Raw genomic sequence first — 22,794 nt, forward strand, 5'->3', positions numbered from 1 at the left:
AGTGGGACACAGTTAGAAGAAACACCCAATAAAGTACTACAAATGCCTTGTGATCATAATCAGGAATTGGTAGTAATTCACACATGACAAAATAATTTGTACTAAGTTTTCCAAAGCCATGCTATGTCTCCACCAGTGATTGCCTATGCTGGCTTATTTATTCCAAGTCTCATTGGAAGCAATTACAGACATTTTAAAATAGGCAGTCAAAATAACAAGTCATTTAGACTGGCAATTATGCATTATATGTAGTTGTCCTTTCTATTAGAGGATGACACTATTGATGCTACAACCTCCCCATGTTAAAAAAAAATGTGGCTGAAAGACTGAAGTGTGACTGTCAGATTCTTCCACTTGGATCACGCACACTGCCTGTCATTTTGCTGTGAACTCAAGTGGCAGCCTGCAGGCGTCTTGGCTTTTCTTCTCCACCTCTTAGCCTCATGGTCAGGGCCTAATTAGGCATTATGAGCAGGCAGAGAACACATTTACAAAGTCCGCTCATGTTGGAGATGGTCTCGAGGCCTCAGTGAGGGTTATAGGTTTCTGGGTGATTCTTGAGCTTTGACCCACTGGAGGAGCAGTTGGCTCGGCAGGCATTTCCTTTAGGGTGACAAAACAGGGATGCTTTTTCACCAAGCCTGGTGTCCTTCAGAACTTCAGATCAATCCATGTTTTAGTGGAGGCTGTGAAGACATAGGATTTCTTTGTCAAACTTATATTTGTGGAATGCGGCAGTCTTAACTGTGTTTAATGTGTTTGGTTGATTTGCAAAATGGGCTGTCTCCTTAAAAAAGTCAAGATGTAAAAAGGCTGTATCTTTCGCTGAGAGGCTGAGTTAATAAGGAACAGCTGGGGCCGAGTGATGTCATGTGCCACCTGCGTGAAAGGCTGCCCAGAGGCTCACACCAAAAGAGAGTGCTCCAGAGAAGTGGGTTTCAGACCTATTATTATTATTTTTTTTGCTTTTTTTTTTTCTTTTTGCAGAGGATAATTTTTTGTATTGAAATCATTTGTAAAACCCCCAAATGTATCAGAGATCCAGGCTGACGTGCTGTGGATAAAGTTAGAGTGGGAAGCCCAGGACTCAGTCATCTTTCCCATCTCAAGCAGCAGTCCTTAAAGGTCCTCCTTGGAGTTTTGGGGAGCAAGGATGCACAATAAAAGTGTTTTGGGTAGTGGGATGTGTAACCCAGAGAACTGACAAGATTCATTTGGGTGTTGGAAGGAAATGGTAGTCATTCTATCTATATTTATTTTCCCCATATCTTTAAAAATTTTCTGTTTTTATATGTATGATAATATAATAATGCACTGATACATTGGCATCCATAATTTATAAAAAAGCATCATAGCTTGGAGGAGCATGCTTAATTTGTTTTCCAATAGAGACACACCTTCAAGATTATTTGGAGGCTGCTTGTTAAGAATTCAGGAAAGGACTTCCCTAGTGGCACAGTGCTTAAGAATTCGCCTGCCAATGCAGGAGACATGGGTTTGAGCCCTGGTCCAGGAAGACCTGCATGCCGTGGAGCAGTTAAGCCTGTGCACCACAACTACTGAGCCTAGCCTACGCTCTAGAGCCCAAAGCCACAACTACTGAAACCCTCGCAGCTAGAGCCCGTGCTACGCAACAAGAGAAGCCAGCCCAATGAGAAGCCTGCGCACTGCAATGAAGAGTAGCCCCCGCTTGCCGCAACTAGAGAAAGCCCTCGCACAGAAATGAAGACCCAACACAGCCAAAAATAAATAAAAAAACCCCACAAAAAACAAAAAAACCCAATGCAGCCAAAAATAAATAAATAAATAAATTTATTTTAAAAAAAATTCAGGAAAGATGGTTCATGGGCACAGTGTAGATGATTCAGTGGGATGGAATTTTACATTTTGGACTTTGTAGTGGGCTGAATGGCCCCAAAGATATCAGGTTCTAATCCCTGGAATCTATAAATATTACCTTATTTGGAGAAAGGTTCTTTGCAGATGTGATTATGTTATGCATTTTAGGATGAGGAGATAATCCTGGATTACCTAGGTGGTCCCTACTTGCTTCACAGGTGTTCTTATATGAGAGAGATAGAGGGAGATTTGCCGTACACAGAGGAGAAGACAGAGGCAGACTGGAGTTATGCAGCCACAAGCCAAGGAATGCCTGCAGCCACCAGAACCTGAAAGAGGCAAAGGACTGACTCTCTCCTAGAGTCCTGGGGGGGGAGTGTGGTCCTGCTGACACCTTGATTTTAGCATAGTGATGCTAATTTCAGACTTCTGGCCTTTAGAACTGAGTGAGCAGATTTCTGTTATTTTAAGCGACCAAGTTTGTGGTAGTTTGTTAGAGCAGCCCTAGGAAATGAATAAATCCTCCCCTCCTTTTTAATTCATAGCAGAAAATAAGGTGGGTCAGCAACCCCTAAAGTGGTTCTTTTTTTTTTTTCTAAAGTGGTTCTTAAACTCAAATATCAAAGGGACCAGGAACGTATTTAATATTGATTGATATTATTGGGAGGGGCAGTCCAAGTGGTGAACTCAAGGGGGTGAGCTCAAGTTAATGGCAATAAAATTCAAATTCTTTTAATACTCTATGCTGACTAAATTTAATGGGTCCACAGGCTGTTATGGTTAATTTCTGAAATCTTTGAGTCTAAGCAGAAAAGACTTGGAGAAATTTATCACTGGGGCTCAAGAAAATGAATCCCAGCCAGTCTATTGGATGAGTCTCTTTGGGCTAAAAGATAATACCAAGAGGCAGAGATAGTTTGACCCAAAGATTTTAGGAGGTTCTGTGGGCCACATCTCATAGCCAAAACTTGAGTCAGGCAATGTACCAGAGCAAGTCTGACTCTTTGATAGGAAAAAATTTAACAGTTTTTATCAACTCCAGTTTTACAATATATATACAGTCCCAAATTTACAATATTTATAAGTAAACAAATCTCTAAATCTGTTCCTGTCATCACCAGGGCTACCTGTGTAATAAAAAAGGAATTAGGCTTTGTCATGCCTATAATATTCCAAATAGACTATGGCCAGTTTTTCTGGCTCTCCAGGCCATAGGTAAAAGATTCTAAATTTCAAAATTTTATAATATCAGGTTATGTTTACCTGTTGTATCTGGGCAACTAGTACCAAGCAAAGATGAATCCAGAATTTAGCTGAAATATTCTAAAGCAAGAAATTAGCAGTTGCAAGAAAAATGGCAAAGCCTTCTTTGAGGAGGTCAAGATTGAGAGCCGTCGTGGGGAGAGGTGCTGATTACCAAGTTTTCAGCCCACCTGGGTTCACATCAATTTTGTTTAGATTCATTCTTCTATATTTAATATTGGGCCTCTGGGGCATCAAGTCTCTAATTTCAAATTGTTAATTTTTGTCAGCACATAGGACCTTTTGTAGCTTTTAAAAAGCATTTTAAAGAAGTTATGTACAATCTATCCTTTTCTAGTTATATTTTTATATTTATACTTTTTATAAAGCAAAGAGCCATGTTTTTCAGCACCCACACAGAGAAATAAAACATTACCAGCAAACCAGAAACCCCCCAGATGTCCATTCCCACTAGTAACCCCATTCCTCCCTCCATCAGATGTAACTATTACACTGCTTTTTTTTTTACAGGAGTGGCTTTCTTGATTTTCTTTGTGGTTTTATCATCTGTGTATGCTATTCCTAAACAATATAGTTTTGCCTGTTTTTGAACTTTATTTTGATGAAATCATACTGTATGTATTTTTCTATGTCTTACTTTTACTACTCAACGTTGTGTTTCTTAGATTCGTTCATGTTCTTGTGTTTAGCTCTGATTTGTGAATTTTAACTGCTGTGTAACATTCCATTGTATGACTGTACCACAATTAATTTATCCATTTTACTGTTGATGAACAGTTATTTCTAGTTTGGGGCAATTATGAATAATGTAGATTCTTGTATATATATCCTTTTGTAGAGAAGCATGCATTTCTCCATGTTACTAGATAATGCCAGACTATTTTCCAAAGCAGTTGAACCAATTTATACTGTCACCAGCAGTGCGCAAGTTTTTGTTCCTGTACATCCTTGAAACACTTGGTATTATAGGGCTTAACATTTTTTGCTGAACTGATGTGATACCTTATTGTGGCTTTAACTTGCATTTTCTTGAATTACTAATGACTTTGATCACATTTTCATGTATACATATTTTTAAAATTTTTTTATTTGTTTATTTTTGGCTGCATCGAGTCTTCATTGTGGTGAACGTGCTTCTCATTGCGGTGGCTTCTCTTGTTTGGAGCAGGGGCTCTAGGCGCGCCTGCTTCAGTAGTTGTGGCACGTGGGCTCAGTAGTTGTGGCTCGCGGGCTGTAGAGCGCAGGCTCAGTATTTGTGGAGCACGGGCTCAGTTGCTCCGCGACATGTGAGATCTTCCTGGAGCAGGGATTGAACCTATGTCCCCTGCATTGGCAGGTGGATTCTTAACCACTGCGTCACCAGGGAAGTCCCCATGTATACATATTAAAGTATGTATGTATGTGTACATGTAAAAATGTATACACATACATATGCATATATGTACATTCTTTGGCCATTTCACTTCCTCTTTTTTAAAGTTTAAGCCCATATTACTATTGTGTTGTTTTTCTTTTCCTCATTGATTTGTGAGTTCCTCTTATGTGTGTTGCAAAAATATTTTCTCCCATTTTGTGGCTTGCCTTTTTACTGTTTTAATTATATCTTTGATGAACAGAAGTTCTTAATTACAGAAATTTTAGAAATAAAGAAAGAATAAATAGCCCATAATTCCACCACCCAAAGATGGCCATTGTTAGCATATGTTTTTTCTCCCCAGCTTTATTGAAGTTTAAATTGACAAATAAAGTTGTATATACTTAAAGGGTGCAACGTGATGATTTGATATATGTATATGTTGTGAAATGATTACCACAATCAAGTTAATTAACACTGCCGTCACCTCACATGGTTACATTTTTTTGGGGGGGGTAGAATGCCTAAGATCTACTCTCTTAACAAATTTCAAGTATCGCATACAGTATTATTAACTGTAGTCACCATGCTGTACATTAGATTTCCAGAACTTATAACTGCAAGTTTGTACTCCATTTCCCCCGCACCCCAACCCCTGGCAACCACCATTCTACTCTCTGTCTCTATGAGTTTGACTTTTTCTTTTTAGATTTGACATGTGAGTGAGATCATTCAGTATTTATCTTTCTGTGTCTGGCTTATTTCACTTAGCATAATGCCCTCCAGGTTCATCCATGGTGTTTCAAATGGCAGGATTTCCTTCTTTTTTATGGCTGAATATATATATATATATATATATATATTACTGCATTTTCTTTATCCACTCATCTGTTGATGGACACTTAGGTTATTTTCATATCTTGGGTATTGTAAATAAGGTAGCATATATTTTGATCATCTTTAATGGCATATATATGCAGCATGACGTTTCCTTTATGAAAGAGAGATCATAGTTATATGTATTTACACAAATATTTAGTGACACAGATGAACACATATCCTCTGCTTTCAGGGAGCTTACAGCTTATTAAGTCAGAAACAGGCACGTTTATAAATATGTGCAATAAAGTGTTACAGATATGATGCTAGAAGTGTGCACAAGGTATGATAGAAGCCAAGAAAAGAGTGGTCGCTTTTACCTGAGTGGGCTAGAAGAGGCATGAGAAAGCAGATGCCATTAGCTGAGCAGGTGGGAAGAAGGGGACAGAGGCATGGTATAATTTGTGGTGGTCAGAAAATTGCAAGTTGTTAAATGTAGCTAGAATGTGAGTTGGGGGGAGAGGGAAGGAAGGTGAGACATGATGAGAGAAAAGAGATGAAGCTGAGATCTAGACAGTTGGATGCTGACCTCTTCCTAAACTGCTGTTTCTGCTTTTCCCCAGTCACTTCTGTCTTGATAGTGTAGCCTTGTAGCAATACCACCAGGCCAGGCAGACGGAAATCTTTGGAAAGCACAAATGAAACCCAATTTGACAGCCTTTTTCATTATAGGCTAATGAGTTGTTCTGTTCCCTTAATACTTGGCTGAAAAATCTTCTCCCGTTTAACTTTAGGTTTCCACCAAGAAGTTACAGGACTCAGTGAGAAAAGTGGATCCTAATAAGCCATTAGACGAAGATGTGGAGGAGGTAAGGTGGGGTCATATCCCTCAGGACTAGGGTAGCATAGCAGTTAAGAGTAGGACTTAGAGGCAGAGAAATCTGAATTTGAATCTTGGCTCTGTCACTTTCCAGCTTTGTGGCTGTGGACAAGTCACTTAACCACTGAGTCTCAACTTCCTCCTATGTTGGTAGGGAATGATAATATCTACCTATATATAGGGTTATTGTGAGAATTCCATACAATAATTTAAACAGATCACCTATGAAAATGTCTAATACTTTATGCGTCATAGCTGCTCTGCTGCTATTGCCTACCCCCTCATCCCCCTTCCCCAGCCACCCCCCTCAAAACCATAGAAGTTAATCTCTTCTGGGACTTATTAAATATCCTTTAGTTGTTTCTTGATTAAGGAACTAAATTGAAATGGGGCACAGTTGGTTTTTTTCCCCCTTTATAATTATTTTTAAATTTAAAAAATTTGATCTGCCTGCATCAGATCTTAGTTGCAGCACACGGGATCTTCATTGCAGCATGTGGGATCTTTTGTTGCGGCACGTGGGCATCTCTCTAGTTGTGACGTGCGGGTTTCCTCTTCTCCAGTTGTGGTGCATGGGCTCCAGGGCATGTGGACTCTGTAGTTGTGGCGTGCAGGCTCCATAGCGCGTGGGCTGTGTAGTTTGCAGCATGCGGGCTCTCTAGTTGAGGCGCGCGAGCTCAGTAGTTGCGGCGCATGGGTTTAGTTTCCCCGTGGCATGTGGGATCTTAGTTCCCCGACCAGGGATCGAACCCACATCCCCTGCATTGGAAGGTGGATTCTTTACCACTGGACCACCAGGGAAGTCCTTTTTTTTTTTTTTTTTTTTTTTTTTTGCGGTACGCGGGCCTCTCACTGCCGTGGCCTCTCCCGTTGCGGAGCACAGGCTCCGGACGCGCAGGCTCAGCGGCCATGGCTCACGGGCCCAGCCGCTCCGCGGCACGTGGGATCCTCCCGGACCGGGGCACGAACCCGCGTCCCCTGCATCGGCAGACGGACTCCCAACCACTGCGCCACCAGGGAAGCCCCCAGGGAAGTCCTTAAATTAAATTTTTGTTTGTATCAATGTAATACATACACAGTTTAAAAAACAAACAAACAATACTAAAAGGTTTATAATAAAGAAAAAGCAATTTCCTACCTTACCCTTTCTCTCCTCATAGGTCTGCTGCTCATGGCCCACATCCTCACCAACATTTAGATTTTTTTCTTTCTTTTTCTTCTTCCTCTTTTTCTTCCTCCTCTTCTTCTTCTTTTTTTTTTTTTTTGATAATAGCCATCCTAACACGTATGAGGTGATATCTCATTGTGGTTTTGTTTTGCATTTCTTTGATAATTAGTGATGTTGAGCACCTTTCCATATACTTATTGGTCGTTTGTTTGTCTTTTTTGGAGAAATGTCTAGTCACTTCCTTTGCTTATTTTTTAACTGGGTTATTCGTTTTTTGGGTTTTTTGCTATTGAATTATAGAGTTTCTGATATATTTTGGATATTAACCTTTTACCAGATATATGGTTTGCAGATATTTTCTCCCATTCCATAGGTTGTCTTTTCATTTTGTGGATTTTTTTTTTTGCTGTGCAGAAGCTTTTCAGTTTGATGCTGATTCTGTTTACCTATTTTTACTTTTGTTGCCTGAGCTTTTGGGTCATATCCAAGGTATCTTTACCAAGACCAATATCAAGAAGCTTTTTCACTATGTTTTCTTCTAAGTGTTTTATGTTTTCAGGTCTTAGGTTTAAGTCTTTAATACATTTTGAGTTGTTTTTTTTTGGTATGGTGTTTTAAGATAAGGATCCAATTTCCTTCTTTTGCATGTAGATATCTAATTTTCTCAGTACCATTTATTATCCTTTTCCCCACTGTGCATTCTTGTTACCCTTGTTGACGTTCAGTTGACCATGTATGCATGGGTTTATTTCTGGGCTTTCTTTTCTGTTCCATTGGTCTATATGTCTGTTTTTATAGCAGCACCATACTGTTTTAATTACTATAGCTTTGCAATATATTTTGAAATCAGGAAGTGTGATGCCTCCCTCCAGCTTTGTTCTTCTTGTTCAAAATTGCTTTGACTAATCATAGTTTTTTGTGGTTTCATATGAACTTTAGGATTTTTTTTTTTACTAATTCTGTAAAAAATGCTGCTGGAATTAAAAACATTTTTTTAAAATTTATTTTTATTTTTTGGCTGCATTGGGTCAGTCTTCGTTGCTGCGCGTGGGCTTTCTCTAGTTGTGGCGAGCAGGGGCTACTTTTCGTTGCGGTGCACAGGCTTCTCATTGCGGTAGCTTCTCTTGTTGCAGAGCATGGGCTCTAGGCATGCAGGCTTCAGTAGTTGTGGCATGCGGGCTCAGTAGTTGTGGTTCGCGGGCTCTAGAGCACAGGCTCAGTAGTTGTGGCTCGCTGGTTTAGTTGCTCCGTGGCATGTGGGATCTTCCCGGACCAGGGATAGAACCCATGTCCCCAGCATTGGGAGGAGGATTCTTAACCACTGTGCCACCAGGGAAGTCCACCATTGGAATTTTGATCGGGACTGCATTAAATCTGTACATCACTTTGGGTAGTAAGGAAATTTTAACAATATTAATTCTTCTAATCCGTGAATACAGGGTGTCTTTCCACTTGCTTGTGTCTCCTTTGATTTCTTTCATCAATACCTTATAATTTTCAGTATATCCCAGTTTCTTTATCCATTTTTCATTTGATACATGGTTGGATTGTTTCTACTTTCTGGCTGTTGTGAACTGTGCTGCTGTAAACATTCATATACACATTTTTGTGTGGACATATATTTCTATTCTCAGTAGAATTGCTGGGTCTTATGGTAACACTGTATTTAACCTTTTGAGGAATTGCCAAACTTTTCCACAATGGCGGCACCATTTTACATTCTCATTAGCAATGTATGAGGGTTCCAGTTTTTCTGTATTCTCACCAATATTTGTTAATCTCCCCCCCTTTTTTATTATAGCCGTCTTAGTGGGAGTGAAGTGGTTTATTGTGATTTTGATTTGATTTTCCCTAATGACTAACGATGTTGAGGATCTTTTCATGTACTTATTGGCCATTTATATATGTTCTATGGAGAAATGTCTATTCAGAATCTACTCCCATTTAAAAAATTGGGTTGTCTTGTTATTGTGTTATAAGAGTTCTTTCTACAGACTGAATCAAGTCTCTTATTAGATATATGATTTTGCAAATATTTTCTCCCATTCTATGTGTTATCTTTTCAGTTTCTTGATGCCATCCTTTCAAGCACAAAAGTTTTTAATTTTGATGTAGTCCAATTCATTATGGATAATACATTTTGTCATCATAAATTCTTTCCTACACTGAGATCATGAGGATATTTTTCTATATTATTTTCTAAAAACCTTTGACTTTTACATTTAGGTTTTTGAGTCACCTGGAATTGATTTTTTTTGCATATGTTAGCTCAAGGTCCAAATTCATTTTTTTGCCATAGACAGAGTCACATGCCTCAGTACCATTGAGGTTCTGTTTTGCATTTCTTTGATGATTAGTGATGTGGAGCACTCTTTCCACACCTCTATGCAGTGCTCTCCCCTCATATATTAAGTGAACATACATATGTGGGTCGATTTTTCTACACTCTGTTGCACTGGTCTCTTTGTCTTGACTACTATAACTTTATAACATATTTTGATATCTAGTAGGTGAGGTCCTTCCACCCTGTATTTGTTCAAGTGTGTCTAGGCCTTTCTTGGCACTTAGCATTACCATATACATTTTAGTCAGCCTGTGAAATTCAATTAAAAAATCTGTTGGGGGGCTTCCCTGGTGGTTCAGTGGTTGAGAGTCCTCCTGCCGATGAAGGGGACACGGGTTCGTGCCCCGGTCCGGGAAGATCCCACATGCCACGGAGCGGCTAGGCACGTGAGCCATGGCCGCTGAGCCTGCGCATCCAGAGCCTGTGCTCCACAACGGGAGAGGCCACAACAGGGAGAGGCCCGTGTACCGCAAAAAAATAAATAAATAAAAATAAAAATCTGTTGGGATTTTGATTGGGATTGCATCGAATATATAGATTAAATTGAAGTAAACCGATTTTTTAAAAAAACCTATTTATTTTTGGCTGCATTGGGTCTTCGTTGCTGCGTGTGGGCTTTTCTCTAGTTGCAGCAAGCGGGGGCTACTCTTTGTTGCAGTGCATGGGCTTCTCATTGCAGTGGCTTCTCTTGTTGTGGAGCACTGGCTCTAGGCAAGTGAGCTTCAGTACTTGTGGCACGTGGACTCAGTAGTTGCGGCTCCCGGGCTCTAGAGCGCAGGCTCAGTAGTTGCAGTGTGTGGGCTTAGTTGCTCTGCAGCATGTGGAATCTTCCTGGACCAGGGCTCGAACCCACGTCCCCTGCGTTGAGAGGTGGATTCTTAACCACTGCACCACCAGGGAAGTCCAAGTAAATTGATTTTAAAGTACTAAGTCTTCTAAACCATGAATGTGGTATCTCTCAATTTATAAAGTTCTTTAAAATCTTTCCATAACATTTATATTTTTCCCCATAGCAATCTTACACATCATTTGATAGATTTTTTTTTTTTTTTTTTTTTTTTTTTTTTTTTTTTTTTTTTGCGGTACGCGGGCCTCTCACTGCTGTGGCCTCTCCCGTTGCGGAGCACAGGCTCCGGACGCGCAGGCTCAGCGGCCATGGCTCACGGGCCCAGCCGCTCCGCGGCATGTGGGATCTTCCCAGACCGGGGCACGAACCCGTGTCCCCTGCATCGGCAGGCGGACTCTCAACCACTGCGCCACCAGGGAAGCCCCATTTGATAGATTTATTCTAAGGTGTTTGATATTTTTTGATTTGTCAGAAATGGTATCATTTCAAAATATGAGTGAAATACTTGTTGTGGCATATAGAAACCCAATTTAATTTCTATATCATGTATTTTTGGCATGTTAATTTTTATATACAACAACTTTGCTAAATTATCTTATTATCCTAATAGTATGAATAATTTTGTATTTGCTTTTGACATAATCACGTAATTTGCAACTAATAGCAGTTTTTTTCTCTCTCATCTTTATTCCTTTTATTTATTTTTCTTGCCTTAATATGCCAACTAATGTGCTCAGTAAAATGTAATCTGGTAATACAATAAGTTACATTAGTTGCTTTTCTAATATTAAACTTTTCCAGCATTCCAGGAATAAACTCAGTTGGTCATGTTGTATTATTTCTTTCATATTCTGCTGGATTCGGTTTGATCTGTTTTCTATGGGATATTTGCATGAGTTCCTAAGTGAAATTGTCCATAATTTTTTTTCATTTTTTTAATCAGATTATCCTAGACACATAAAATTAGGTGGGGTAGTGCTACTTTATTACCTTTTCCCTGGAAGAATTTGTGTGAAATTGGAATATTTCTTCATTGAATATCTTATAGAACTCACCAATGAGGAGAGTTGGCCCTTGCGTTTTCTTTGTAAGAACTTTTTGACTACAGACTCAGGTTCTTTAATTATTATAGGACTTTTCAGATTTTATTAAGTCAATTTGATGTTACATTTTTTCCTAGGAATTTACCTATTTAAATTGCAAATGTTCTTAATACCCTCTTACTGTCTTTTTAAAATGTCTGCAGAATCTCTAGTCATGGTCATTTTTTCATATGTGACTTTGGATATTTGTGTCTTCTCTCTTTTTACTTTGTGAGCCTTGCTAGGGTTTATCAATTTTATTAGCCTTTTGAAAAGTCAACTTCTGGGTTTATTATTCCTATCCATTACATATTTGTTTTCTCTTTCATTAATTTGTCTCTTTATTGTTTTCTTCATCCTTCTTTCTTCGGTTATATTTTGCTGTTTTTTTTCCTAACTTTTTTTTTTTTACATCTTTATTGGAGTATAATTGCTTTACAATGTGTTAGTTTCTGCTGTATAACAAAGTGAATCAGCTATATGTATACATATATCCCCATATCCCCTCCCTCCCACCCTTGTAGGTGGTCACAGAGCACCGAGCTGATCTCCCTGTGCTATGCGGCTGCTTCCCACTAGCTATCTATTTTATATTTGGTAGTGTATATATGTCCATGTCACTCTCTCACTTCGTCCCAGCTTCCCCTTCCCCCTCCCCATGTCCTCAAGTCCATTCTCTATGTCTGCGTCTTTATTCCTGTACTGCCCCTAGGTTCACCAGAACCATTTTTTTTCAGATTCCATATATATGCGTTAGCATGCGGTATTTGTTTTTCTCTTTCTGACTTACTTCACTCTGTATGACAGACTCTAGGTCCATCCACCTCACTGCAAATAACTCAATTTCGTTTCCTTTTATGGCTGAGTAATATTCCATTGTATATATGTGCCACATCTTCTTTATACGTTCACTGCTGATGGACACTTAGGTTGCTTCCATGTCCTGGCTATTGTAAATAGTGCTGCAATGAACATTGTGGTACATGACTCTTTTTGAATTATGGTTTCCTCAGGGTATATGCCCAGTAGTGGGATTACTGGGTCATACAGTAGTTCTATTTTTAGTTTTTTAAGGAACGTCCATTCTGTTCTCCATAGTGGCTGTATCAATTTACATTCCCACCAACAGTGCAAGAGGGTTCCCTTTTCTCCACACTCTCTCTAGCATTTATTCTTTGTAGACTTTTTGATGATGGCCATCCTGATGGGTGTGAGGTGATACCTCATTGTGGTTTTGATTTGCATTTCTCTAATGATTAGTGATGTTGAGCATCGTTTCATGTGTTTGTTGGCAATCTGTATATCTTCTTTGGAGAAATGTCTATTTAGGTCTTCTGCCCATTTGTGGATTGGGTTGTTTGTTTTTCTGATATTGAGCTGCATGAGCTGCTTGTATATTTTGGAGATTAATCCTTTGTCTGTGGCTTCATTTGCAACTATTTTCTCCCATTCTGAGGGTTGTCTTTTGGTCTTGTTTATGGTTTCCTTTGCTGTGCAAAAGCTTTTAAGTTTCATTAAGTCCCATTTGTTTATTCTTCTTTTTATTTCCATTTCTCTAGGAGGGGGGTCAAAAAGGATCTTGCTGTGATTCACAGAGTGTTCTGCCTATGTTTTCCTCTAAGAGTTTTATAGTGTCTGGCCTTACATTTAGGTCTTTAATCCATTATGAGTTTATTTTTGTGTATGATGTTAGGGAGTGTTCTAATTTCATTCTTTTACATGTAGCTGTCCATTTTTCCCAGCACCACTTATTGAAGAGGCTGTCTTTTCTCCATTTTATATTCTTGCCTCCTTTATCAAAAATAAGGAAAGCATAGGTGCATGGGTTTTAAGGAGACCATATGTGCATGGGTTTATCTCTGGGCTTTCTATCCTGTTCCATTTATCTATATTTCTGTTTTTGTGCCAGTACCATACTGTCTTGATTACTGTAGCTTTATAGTATAGTCTGAAGTCAGGGAGCCTGATTCCTCCAGCTCCATTTTTCTTTCTCAAGATTGCTTTGGCTATTCGGGGTCTTTTGTGTTTCCATACAAATTGTGAAATTTTTTGTTCTAGTTCTGTGAAAAATGCCATTGGTAGTTTGATAAGGATTGCATTGAATCTGTAGGTTGCTTTGGGTAGTATGGTCATTTTCACAATGTTGATTCTTCCAATCCAAGAACATAGTATATCTCTCCATCTGTTTGTATCATCTGTAATTTCTTTATTCAGTGTCCTCTAGTTTTCTGCATACAAATCTTTTGCCTCCTTAGTAGGTTTATTCCTAGGTATTTTATTCTTTTTGTTGCAGTGGTAAATGGGAGTGTTTCCTTAATTTGTCTATCAGATTTTTCATCATTAGTGTATAGGAATGCAAGAGATTTCTGTGCATTAATTTTGTGTCCTGCTACTTTACCAAATTCATTGATTAGCTATTGTAGTGTTCTGGTAGCATCTTTAAGATTCTCTGTGTATAGTATCATGTCATCTGCAGACAGTGACAGTTTCACTTCTTTTCCGATTTGGATTCCTTTTATTTCTTTTTCTTCTCTGATTGCTGTGGCTAAAATTTCCAACACTATGTTGAGTAATAGTGGTGAGAGTGGGCAACCTTGTCTTGTTCCTGATCTTAGAGGAAATGGTTTCAGTTTTCCACCATTGAGAACGATGTTGGCTGTGAGTTTGTCATATATGGACTTTATTATGTTGAGGTAGATTCCCTCTATGCCTACTTTCTGGAGGGTTTTTTTCATAAATAGGTGTTGAATTGTGTTGAAAGCCTTTCCTGCATCTATTGAGATTATCATATAGTTTTTATCCTTCAATTTGTTAGTATGGTTTATCACATTGACTGATTTGTGTATATTGAAGAATCCTTGTATTCCTGGGATAAACCCCACTTGATCATGGTGTATGATCCTTTTAATGTGCTATTGGATTCTGTTTGTTAGTGTTTTGTTGAGGATTTTTGCATCTGTGTTCATCAGTGATATTGGCCTGTAGTTTCCTTTTTTTGTGACATCTTTGTCTGGTTTTGGTATCAGGGTGCTGGTGGCCTCGTAGAATGAGTTTGGGAGTGTTCCTCCCTCTGCTATATTTTAGAAGAGTTTGAGAAGGATGGGTGTGAAGTCTTCTCTAAATGTTTTATAAAATTCACTTGTGAATCCATCTGGTCCTGGACTTCTATTTGTTGGAAGATTTTTAATCACAGTTTCAATTTCAGTGCTTGTGATTGGTCTGTTTATATTTTCTATTTCTTCCTGGTTCAGTCTCAGAAGGTTGTGCTTTTCTAAGAATTTGTCCATTTCTTCCAGGTTGTCCATTTTATTGGCATAGAGTTGCTTGTAGTAATCTCTCATGATCCTTTGTATTTCTGCAGTGTCAGTTGTTACCTGTCCTTTGTCATTTCTAATTCTGTTGATTTGAGTCTTATGCCTTTTTTTCTTGATGAGTCTGGCTAATGGTTTATCAATTTTGTTTATCTTCTCAAAGAACCAGCTTTTAGTTTTATTGATCTTTGCTATTGTTTCCTTCATTTCTTTTTCATTTATTTCTGATCTGAGCTTTACAGTTTCATTCCTTCTGCTAACTTTGGGGGGTTTTTTTTTTTGTTCTTCTTTCTCTAATTGCTTTAGGTATAAGGTTAGGTTGTCTATTTGACATTTTTCTTGTTTCTTGAGGTAGGATTGTATTGCAATAAACTTCCCTCTTAGAACTGCTTTTGCTGCATCCCATAGGTTTTGGGTTGTCGTGTTTTCATTGTCATTTGTTTCAAGGTATTTTCTGATTTCCTCTTTGATGTTCTCAGTGATCTCTTGCTTATTTAGTAGTGTATTGTTTAGCCTCCATGTGTTTGTATTTTTTTACAGTTTTTTTTCCTGCAATTGATATCTAGTCTCAGAGCGTCATGGTTGGAAATGATACTTGATATGATTTCAATTTTCTTAAATTTACCAAGGCTTGATTTGTGACCCAAGATATGGTCTATCCTGGAGAATGTTCCATGAGCACTTGAGAAGAAAGTGTATTCTGTTGGTTTTGGATGGAATGTCTTATAAATATCAGTTAAGTCCATCTTGTTCAATGTGTACTTTAAGACTTGTGTTTCCTTATTTACTTTCATTTTGGATGATCTGTGCATTGGTGAAAGTGGGGGGTTAAAGTCCACTACTATTACTGTGTTACTGTCAATTTCCCTTTTTATGGCTGTTAGCATTTGCCTTATGTATTGAGGTGCTCCTATGTTGGGTGCATAAATATTTTCGATTGTTATATCTTCTTCTTGGATTGATCCCTTGATCATTATATAGTGTCCTTCTCAGGCTCTTGTAATAGTCTTTATTTTAAAGTCTATTTTGTCTCAAATGAGAATTGCTACTCCAGATTTCTTTTGATTTCCATTTGCATGGAATATCTTTTTCCATCCCCTCACTTTCAGTCTGTATATGTCCCTAGGTCTGAAGTGGGTGTCTTGTAGACAGCACATATATGGGTCTTGTTTTTGTATCCATTCAGCCAGTCAATGTCTTTTGGTTGGAGCATTTAATCCATTCACATTTAAGGCAATTATCGATATGTATGTTCCTATTACCATTTTCTTAATTGTTTTGGGTTTGTTATTGTAGGTCTTTTCCTTCTCTTGTGTTTCCTGCCTAGAGAAGTTCCTTTAGCATTTGTTGTAAAGCTGGTTTGGTGGTGCTGAATTCTCTTAACTTTTGCTTTTCTGTAAAGCTTTTGATTTCTCCATCAAATCTGAATGAGATCCTTGCTGGGTAGAGTAATCTTGGTTGTAGGTTTTTCCCTTTCATCACTTTAAATATGTCCTGCCACTCCCCTCTGGCTTGCAGAGTTTCTGCTGAAAGATCAGCTGTTAACCTTATGGAGATTCCCTTGTGTGTTATTTGTTGCTTTCCCTTGCTGCTTTTAATATTTTTTCTTTGTATTTAATTTTTGACAGTTTGATTAATATGTGTTGGCATGTTTCTCCTTGGATTTATCCTGTATGGGACTTTCTGCGCTTCCTGGACTTGATTGACTATTTCCTTCCCCATGTTAGGGAAGTTTTCAGCTATAATCTCTTCAAATTTTTTCTCAGACCCTTTCTTTTTCTCTTTTTCTTCTGGCACCCCTGTAATTCGAATGTTGGTACATTTAATGTTGTCCCAGAGGTCTCTGAGACTGTCCTCAATTCTTTTTATTCTTTTTTCTTTATTCTGCTCTGCAGTAGTTATTTCCTCTATTTTGTCTTCCAGGTCAGTTATCCATTCTTCTGCCTCAGTTATTCTGGTATTGATTCCTTCTAGAGAACTTTTAATTTCATTTATTGTGTTGTTCATCATTGTTTGTTTGCTCTTTAGTTCTTCTAGGTCTTTGTTAAACATTTCTTGTATTTTCTCGATTCCATTTCCACGATTTTGGATCATCTTTACTCTCATTACCCTGAATTCTTTTTCAGGTAGCATGCCTATTTCCTCTTCATTTGTTTGGCCTGGTGGGTTTTAACCTTGCTCCTTCATCTGATGTGTATTTCTGTCTTCTTATTTTGTTTAACTTAACTGTGTTTGAGGTCTCCTTTTTGCAGGCTGCAGGTTTGTAGTTTCTGTTGTTTTTGGTGTCTGTCCCCAGTGGATGAGGTTGGTTCAGTGGGTTGTTTACGCTTCCTGGTGGAGGGGACTGGTGCCTGTGTTCTGGTGGGTGGAACTGGATCTTGTGTTGCTGGTGGGCAGGGCCATGTCTGGTGGTGTGTTTTGGGGTGTCTGTGAACTTAGTATGATTTTAGGCAGCCTCGCTGCTAATGGGTGGGGTTGTGTTCCTGTCTTGCTAGTTGTTTGGCATGGGGCATCCAGTACTGGAGTTTGCTGGCCATTGGGTGGAGCTGGGTCTTCGCGTTGAGACGGAGATCTGTGGGAGAGCTCTCACCGATTGATATTATGTGGGGCCGGGAGGTCTCTGGTGGTCCAATGTCCTGAACTGGACTCACCCACCTCAGAGGCTCAGGCCTGACACCAGGCCAGAGCACCAAGACTCTGTCAGCCATACAGCTTAGAAGAAAAGAGAGAAAAAAAAGAAAGAAAAATAAATAAATAAATGAAAAAAAAATTAAAATAAAATAGAAGAAAGCAACCAAACCAGTAAACAAATCCACCAATGATAACAAGCGCTAAACACTAAACTAAGATAAACATAAAAATCCAGGGCCTCCCTGGTGGCGCAGTGGTTGAGAGTCTGCCTGCCGATGCAGGGGATACGGGTTCGTGCCCCGGTCTGGGAGGATCCCATATGCCGCGGAGCGGCTGGGCCCGTGAGCCATGGCTGCTGAGCCTGTGCGTCCGGAGCCTGTGCTCCGCAACGGGAGAGGCCACAACAGTGAGAGGCCCGCGTACCACAAAAAAAAAAAAAAAAAAAAAAAAAAAAAAAAAAATCCAAAACAAATCAGCCACAGACAGCAAACCCCAAGTCTACAGTTGCTCCCTAAGTCCACCACCGCAATTTTGGGATGATTCATTGTCTATTCAGGTATTCCACAGATGCAGTGTAAAAACTTGTGGGGATAATCTGTTGCTCCTCAGGCTGCATGGAGAGATTCCCCTTTCTCTTCTTTGTTCACACAGCTCCTGGGGTTCAGCTTTGGTTTTGGCCCCACCTCTGTGTGTACGTCACCCTCAGGCATCTGTTCCCCACCCAGACAGGATAGGGTTAAAGGAGCAGCTGATTCGGGGGCTCTGGCTCACTCAGGCCAAGGGGGAGGGAGGGGTACGGAATGCGGGGTGAGCCTGCAGCGGCAGAGTCCAGCGTGACCTTGCAATAGCCTGGGGCACGCTGTGTGTTCTCTCGGGGAAGTTGTCTCTGGATTACGGGTCCCTGTCAGTGGCGGGCTGCACAGGCTCCCAGGGGGAGGGTTGTGGATACTGACCTGTGCTTGCACACAGGCTTCTTGGTGGCTGCAGCAGCATTAGTGTTTCATGCCCATCTCTGGGGTCCGAGCTGATAGCCGCAGCTCACACCTGTCTCTGAAGCTCATTTAGGTGGTTCTCTGCATCCCCTCTCCTTGCACACCCTGAAACAATGGTCTCTTGCCTCTTAGGCAAGTCCAGACTTTTTCCTGGATAGCTGTGGTGCACTAGCCCCCTTCAGGCTGTGTTCACGCAGCCAACCCCAGTCCTCTCCCTGGGATTCGACCAAAGCCCGAGCCTCAGCTCCCAGCCCCGGCGGGTGAGCAGACAAGCCTCTCGGGCTGGTGAGTGCTAGTCGGCACTGATCCTCTGCGCGGGAATCTCTCTGCTTTGCCCTCCGCTCCCCTGTGGCTGCGCTCTCCTCCGTGCCTCCGAAGCTTCCCCCCCGCACACCCCCCGTCTGCACCAGTGAAGGGTCTTCCTGGTTTGTAGAAACTTTTCCTCCTTCACAGCTTCCTCCCAGAGGTACATGTCCCATCCCTATTCTTTTGTCTCTGTTTTTTCTTTTTTCTTTTGCCCTACCCAGGTACGAGGGGATTTTCTTGCCTTTTGGGAGGTCTGAGGTCTTCTGCCAGCGTTCAGTAGGTGTTCTGTAGGAGTTGTTCTACATGCATATGTATTTTTGATATATTTGTGGGGAGGAAGGTGATCTCCATGTCTTACTCCTCCATCATCTTGAAGGTCCCCCCCTAACTTCTTGATATGGATGCTTAGTTCATACATTCTCAATCCTGCGTCTTTTCTAATATAAGCATTTAAAATTTAGAAATCTTTTTTTTTCCAAGTGTCATTTGACTTTGTTGGTAATTTTTTTAAATAAATCTATTTATTTATTTATTTTTGGCTGTCTTGGGTCTTCATTGCTGCACGTGGGCTTTCTCTAGTTGCAGCGAGTAGGGGTACTCTTTGTTGTGGTGCGTGGGCTTCTCATTGTGGTGGCTTCTCTTGTTGTGGGGCATGGGCTCTAGGCGCACTGGCTTCAGTAGTTGTGGCATGTGGGCTCAGTAGTTGTGGCTCGCAGGCTCTAGAGCACAGGCTCAGTAGTTGTGGCACATGGGCTTAGGTGCTCTGCAGCATGTGGGACCTTCCCACACTGGGGATCGAACCCGTGTCCCCTGCATTGGCAGGTGGATTCTTAACCACGGCGCCACCAGAGAAGTCCCTTGTTGGTAATGTTTTACGTAATCAATGTTCAGTTATATTAGTCCTCATGTTTACCACTCAGTTTTGATCTTCATTTTTTAATTATATACCTTCCAGTTAGAATCATTGTATCTTTGCTTGAAATATTTCTTGTCGTTTCCTGGGTGGGCAGTTGTTTTCTTTCTTCACTTTGAAAATATCACTCCACTGTGCTCTGGCTTCAGTTGTTGAAGACAACTCTTGATCTGACTTCTATCCTTTAAAGCATACTGCCATCCTTTCTTCTGGTTGCTTAAAAGTTTTTCTCTTTGCCTTCGATTTTCTACCATTTCATCGTAATAGGTCTAGGCATAGACTTCTTTTTATTTATCCTATTTGAGATTTCCTGGGCACTTGATTCTGTCATCAGTTTTGGAAAATTATCAGCCAATATTTCTTCAAATATTGCCTCTTCTCCATTCTCTCTCCTCTCTCTTGGATCAAATATATTTTAGACCTTCTCACTGTATATTCCATACCTATTACTTTCTTTTCTTTATTTTTCATTCTTTTCTCTTTGTGCTTCATTCTTTTTATTATTTTTGACATAGCTTTCAGTTCACATTTTTCTTCCGTCTAATCTGCTGCCAAATACATCCATTGAGTTTTTAATTTCAGAATCATACTTTTTGGTTTTTAAAAGTTCTTTTTTAACCTACTCTGTCACTTTTTATCATCCTGTTCCTTGCAGATATTTTCAAGTTTGTTATTCATTTCTTTAAACATTGCTATTTTAATATCTATTTCTGACAGTTACAGTATCTGAAGTCTGTGCACATCTGTTTCTGCTGTCTATTTTTATGCTTTTTTTAAGTTAATATTGTTTTATTTCCTCTGTTCCTTGTCATCTTTAGCTGGTTATGTGTCTCTGACCTCAAAAAATTATTTGTGAGGTTCTTTGAAGCCTAGGATGGATGTGCCCTCCTCCAGGGATGCCTTGGGTTGAATTCTGCCAGGTGCTCAGGCACTATCAATCAGAGATGATCTCAGACCTGGTTCTTTGGGTCACCCGGGTGCAAATCCATTTGAGCACTTGTCTGTGGCAAAATGTCTCATGGATTATTTTCCTCTGCCAAGGCAGACTTCTCTTTAGTCTACTGGTCTTGGGAACTAGGGGTTGATTTTGGATCAGAGTGTGTAACTCTTTGTGATCACAGCTTAGTATGTGGAGCCTCTTTTGTAAGATTTCCCATGCTTGGATGTCCCCTGGGCCTTGATTTCTGTCCCCTCTGTAGTATTGTATAGGGAAATGCCCCCTGGGCAAAAGTGGCTTTGGTGTTCTAGTAGTACTCTTATCTCTCTGGATGGTCTTTCATCCAAAATTTAGTCTTCGAGCAATTTGGTGATGATTTAAGATGATTAAAAATAATTTTATCCATCTTTCCACCACCTCTGTTTTCAAAAGGTAGTTTTATCTGAATAAACTTGCATACCACTACTGGAAACAAGAAGTTCTACTTTGGTATTTACATTCTCTTTGAGTACAGAGTATTGGTGAATTTACTAAGGAAATATATATTTAATTTCTAAGATATCATTGTACATTTAAACCTTGGTGGGTATAATTAATCTAAGTTTGTCTCAGTTCTCTTTTCCCTGTGTTCAAAGAAGCTCTTGCCCACTTGGCATGTTAACTGCTGTTGAGAGGTACTAACACCCCCTCTGCCTGCTTCTAGGATTTTACTATTTTCACTTTAGTTCAAATTAATTTATTCTATTACTTGGTGGTACTTCAGAAAGCAAAGAACCTGCTCTCAAGAGATGGTACATAAGCCAGGTGAGTTTCTGAAGGATTGGAGGTGAGAACGTAGTGGCCCTGGCATTAGGCTCTTCTAGCTGTTTCAGCAATAAGGACATTTGTTGAAAGAGGTAGATGTGGAGAACAAGATTAAATGATAGATTTAGGGAGAGGGATGCAAGTTACTGGTGAATATGAACTAATATTCAGTTAGTACCTGCTAGGTGCCATGCCAGTGCTAGAGACTTTACATAGACTGTTTCTTTTCATGACATGCTAGAGGGTAAGCATACTGAAGCTGTCAATCTTAAACTACTTAATAATTGAATCTTATAGGTAATAGCTCAGCTGCTTAAATTCTTGGTCCTAAACCATTTCCAACAACTAAAGGTCTAGGGGAAGTCAAATGTAAAATTGTCACATTTGACTTTTGGTGTTAACAGTCATGTCTCTATTCATAAGTGGAGTGAAGAAGAACTCAATGAATGACCTCTATTAAAGACACTTCTGGAACTTCCCTGCTGGCGCAGTGGTTAAGAATCCACCTGCCAATGCAGAGGACATGGGTTCGATCGCTGGTCCGAGAAGATCCCACACGCTGTGGAGCAACTAAGCCCATGCGCCACAGCTACTGAGCCTGCGCGACACAACTACTGAAGCCCGCGCACCCTAGAGCCCGTGCGCTGCAGCTACTGAGCCTGTGCTGCAACTACTGAAGCCCGCGCGGCTATAGCCCGTGCTCCACAACAAGAGAAGCCACTGCAATGAGAAACCTGCACATCACAGCGAAGAGTAGCCCCACTCGCCACAGCTAGAGAAAGCCTGCGCACAGCAACGAAGACCCAATGCAGCGAAAAAAAAAAAAAAGACACTTCTGGAACTGCTAATAAATAGCAGAATGTATTATTTGAATTTCATGTTTTTGGGCCAATGTGTAACCTCTGTGAAGACTTGGCAAAATTATTAAAGTGTCAAAAGTGAGCAGTGGGAAGACTAGGATCATCCTCAGGTTGGATAATCATCTTCCAAATTATTGTTGGTTTATAGCATTCATTTCTAAGGTGGTATAAGTGGGAGCTGTAGTCTACAGACTGTTTTCTTCCTAGAACCTCTTATGGTGGTAAATACCAGATCTGCAAATGTAGCTTTGTGTAATTCTTGGTTCTGGTGGCAGACAGGGTTTGTACCTTTGAGCCTGAGTGGAAGAAATGACAAATGCAGAATTAAATGTTAGTTAGTTCAGCTTGTCTCTGAGCAATTGTAGCTTTTAAAGGCCAAAGTCTTCAGCTGTTACAGCACTGATTGGAGGTAAAGAGTTGGCTCTCAGGAGAAAGAACACTTGC

The sequence above is a fragment of the Hyperoodon ampullatus genome, assembly GCF_949752795.1.
Source record: "Hyperoodon ampullatus genome assembly, chromosome: X".
NCBI lineage: Eukaryota > Metazoa > Chordata > Mammalia > Artiodactyla > Ziphiidae > Hyperoodon > Hyperoodon ampullatus.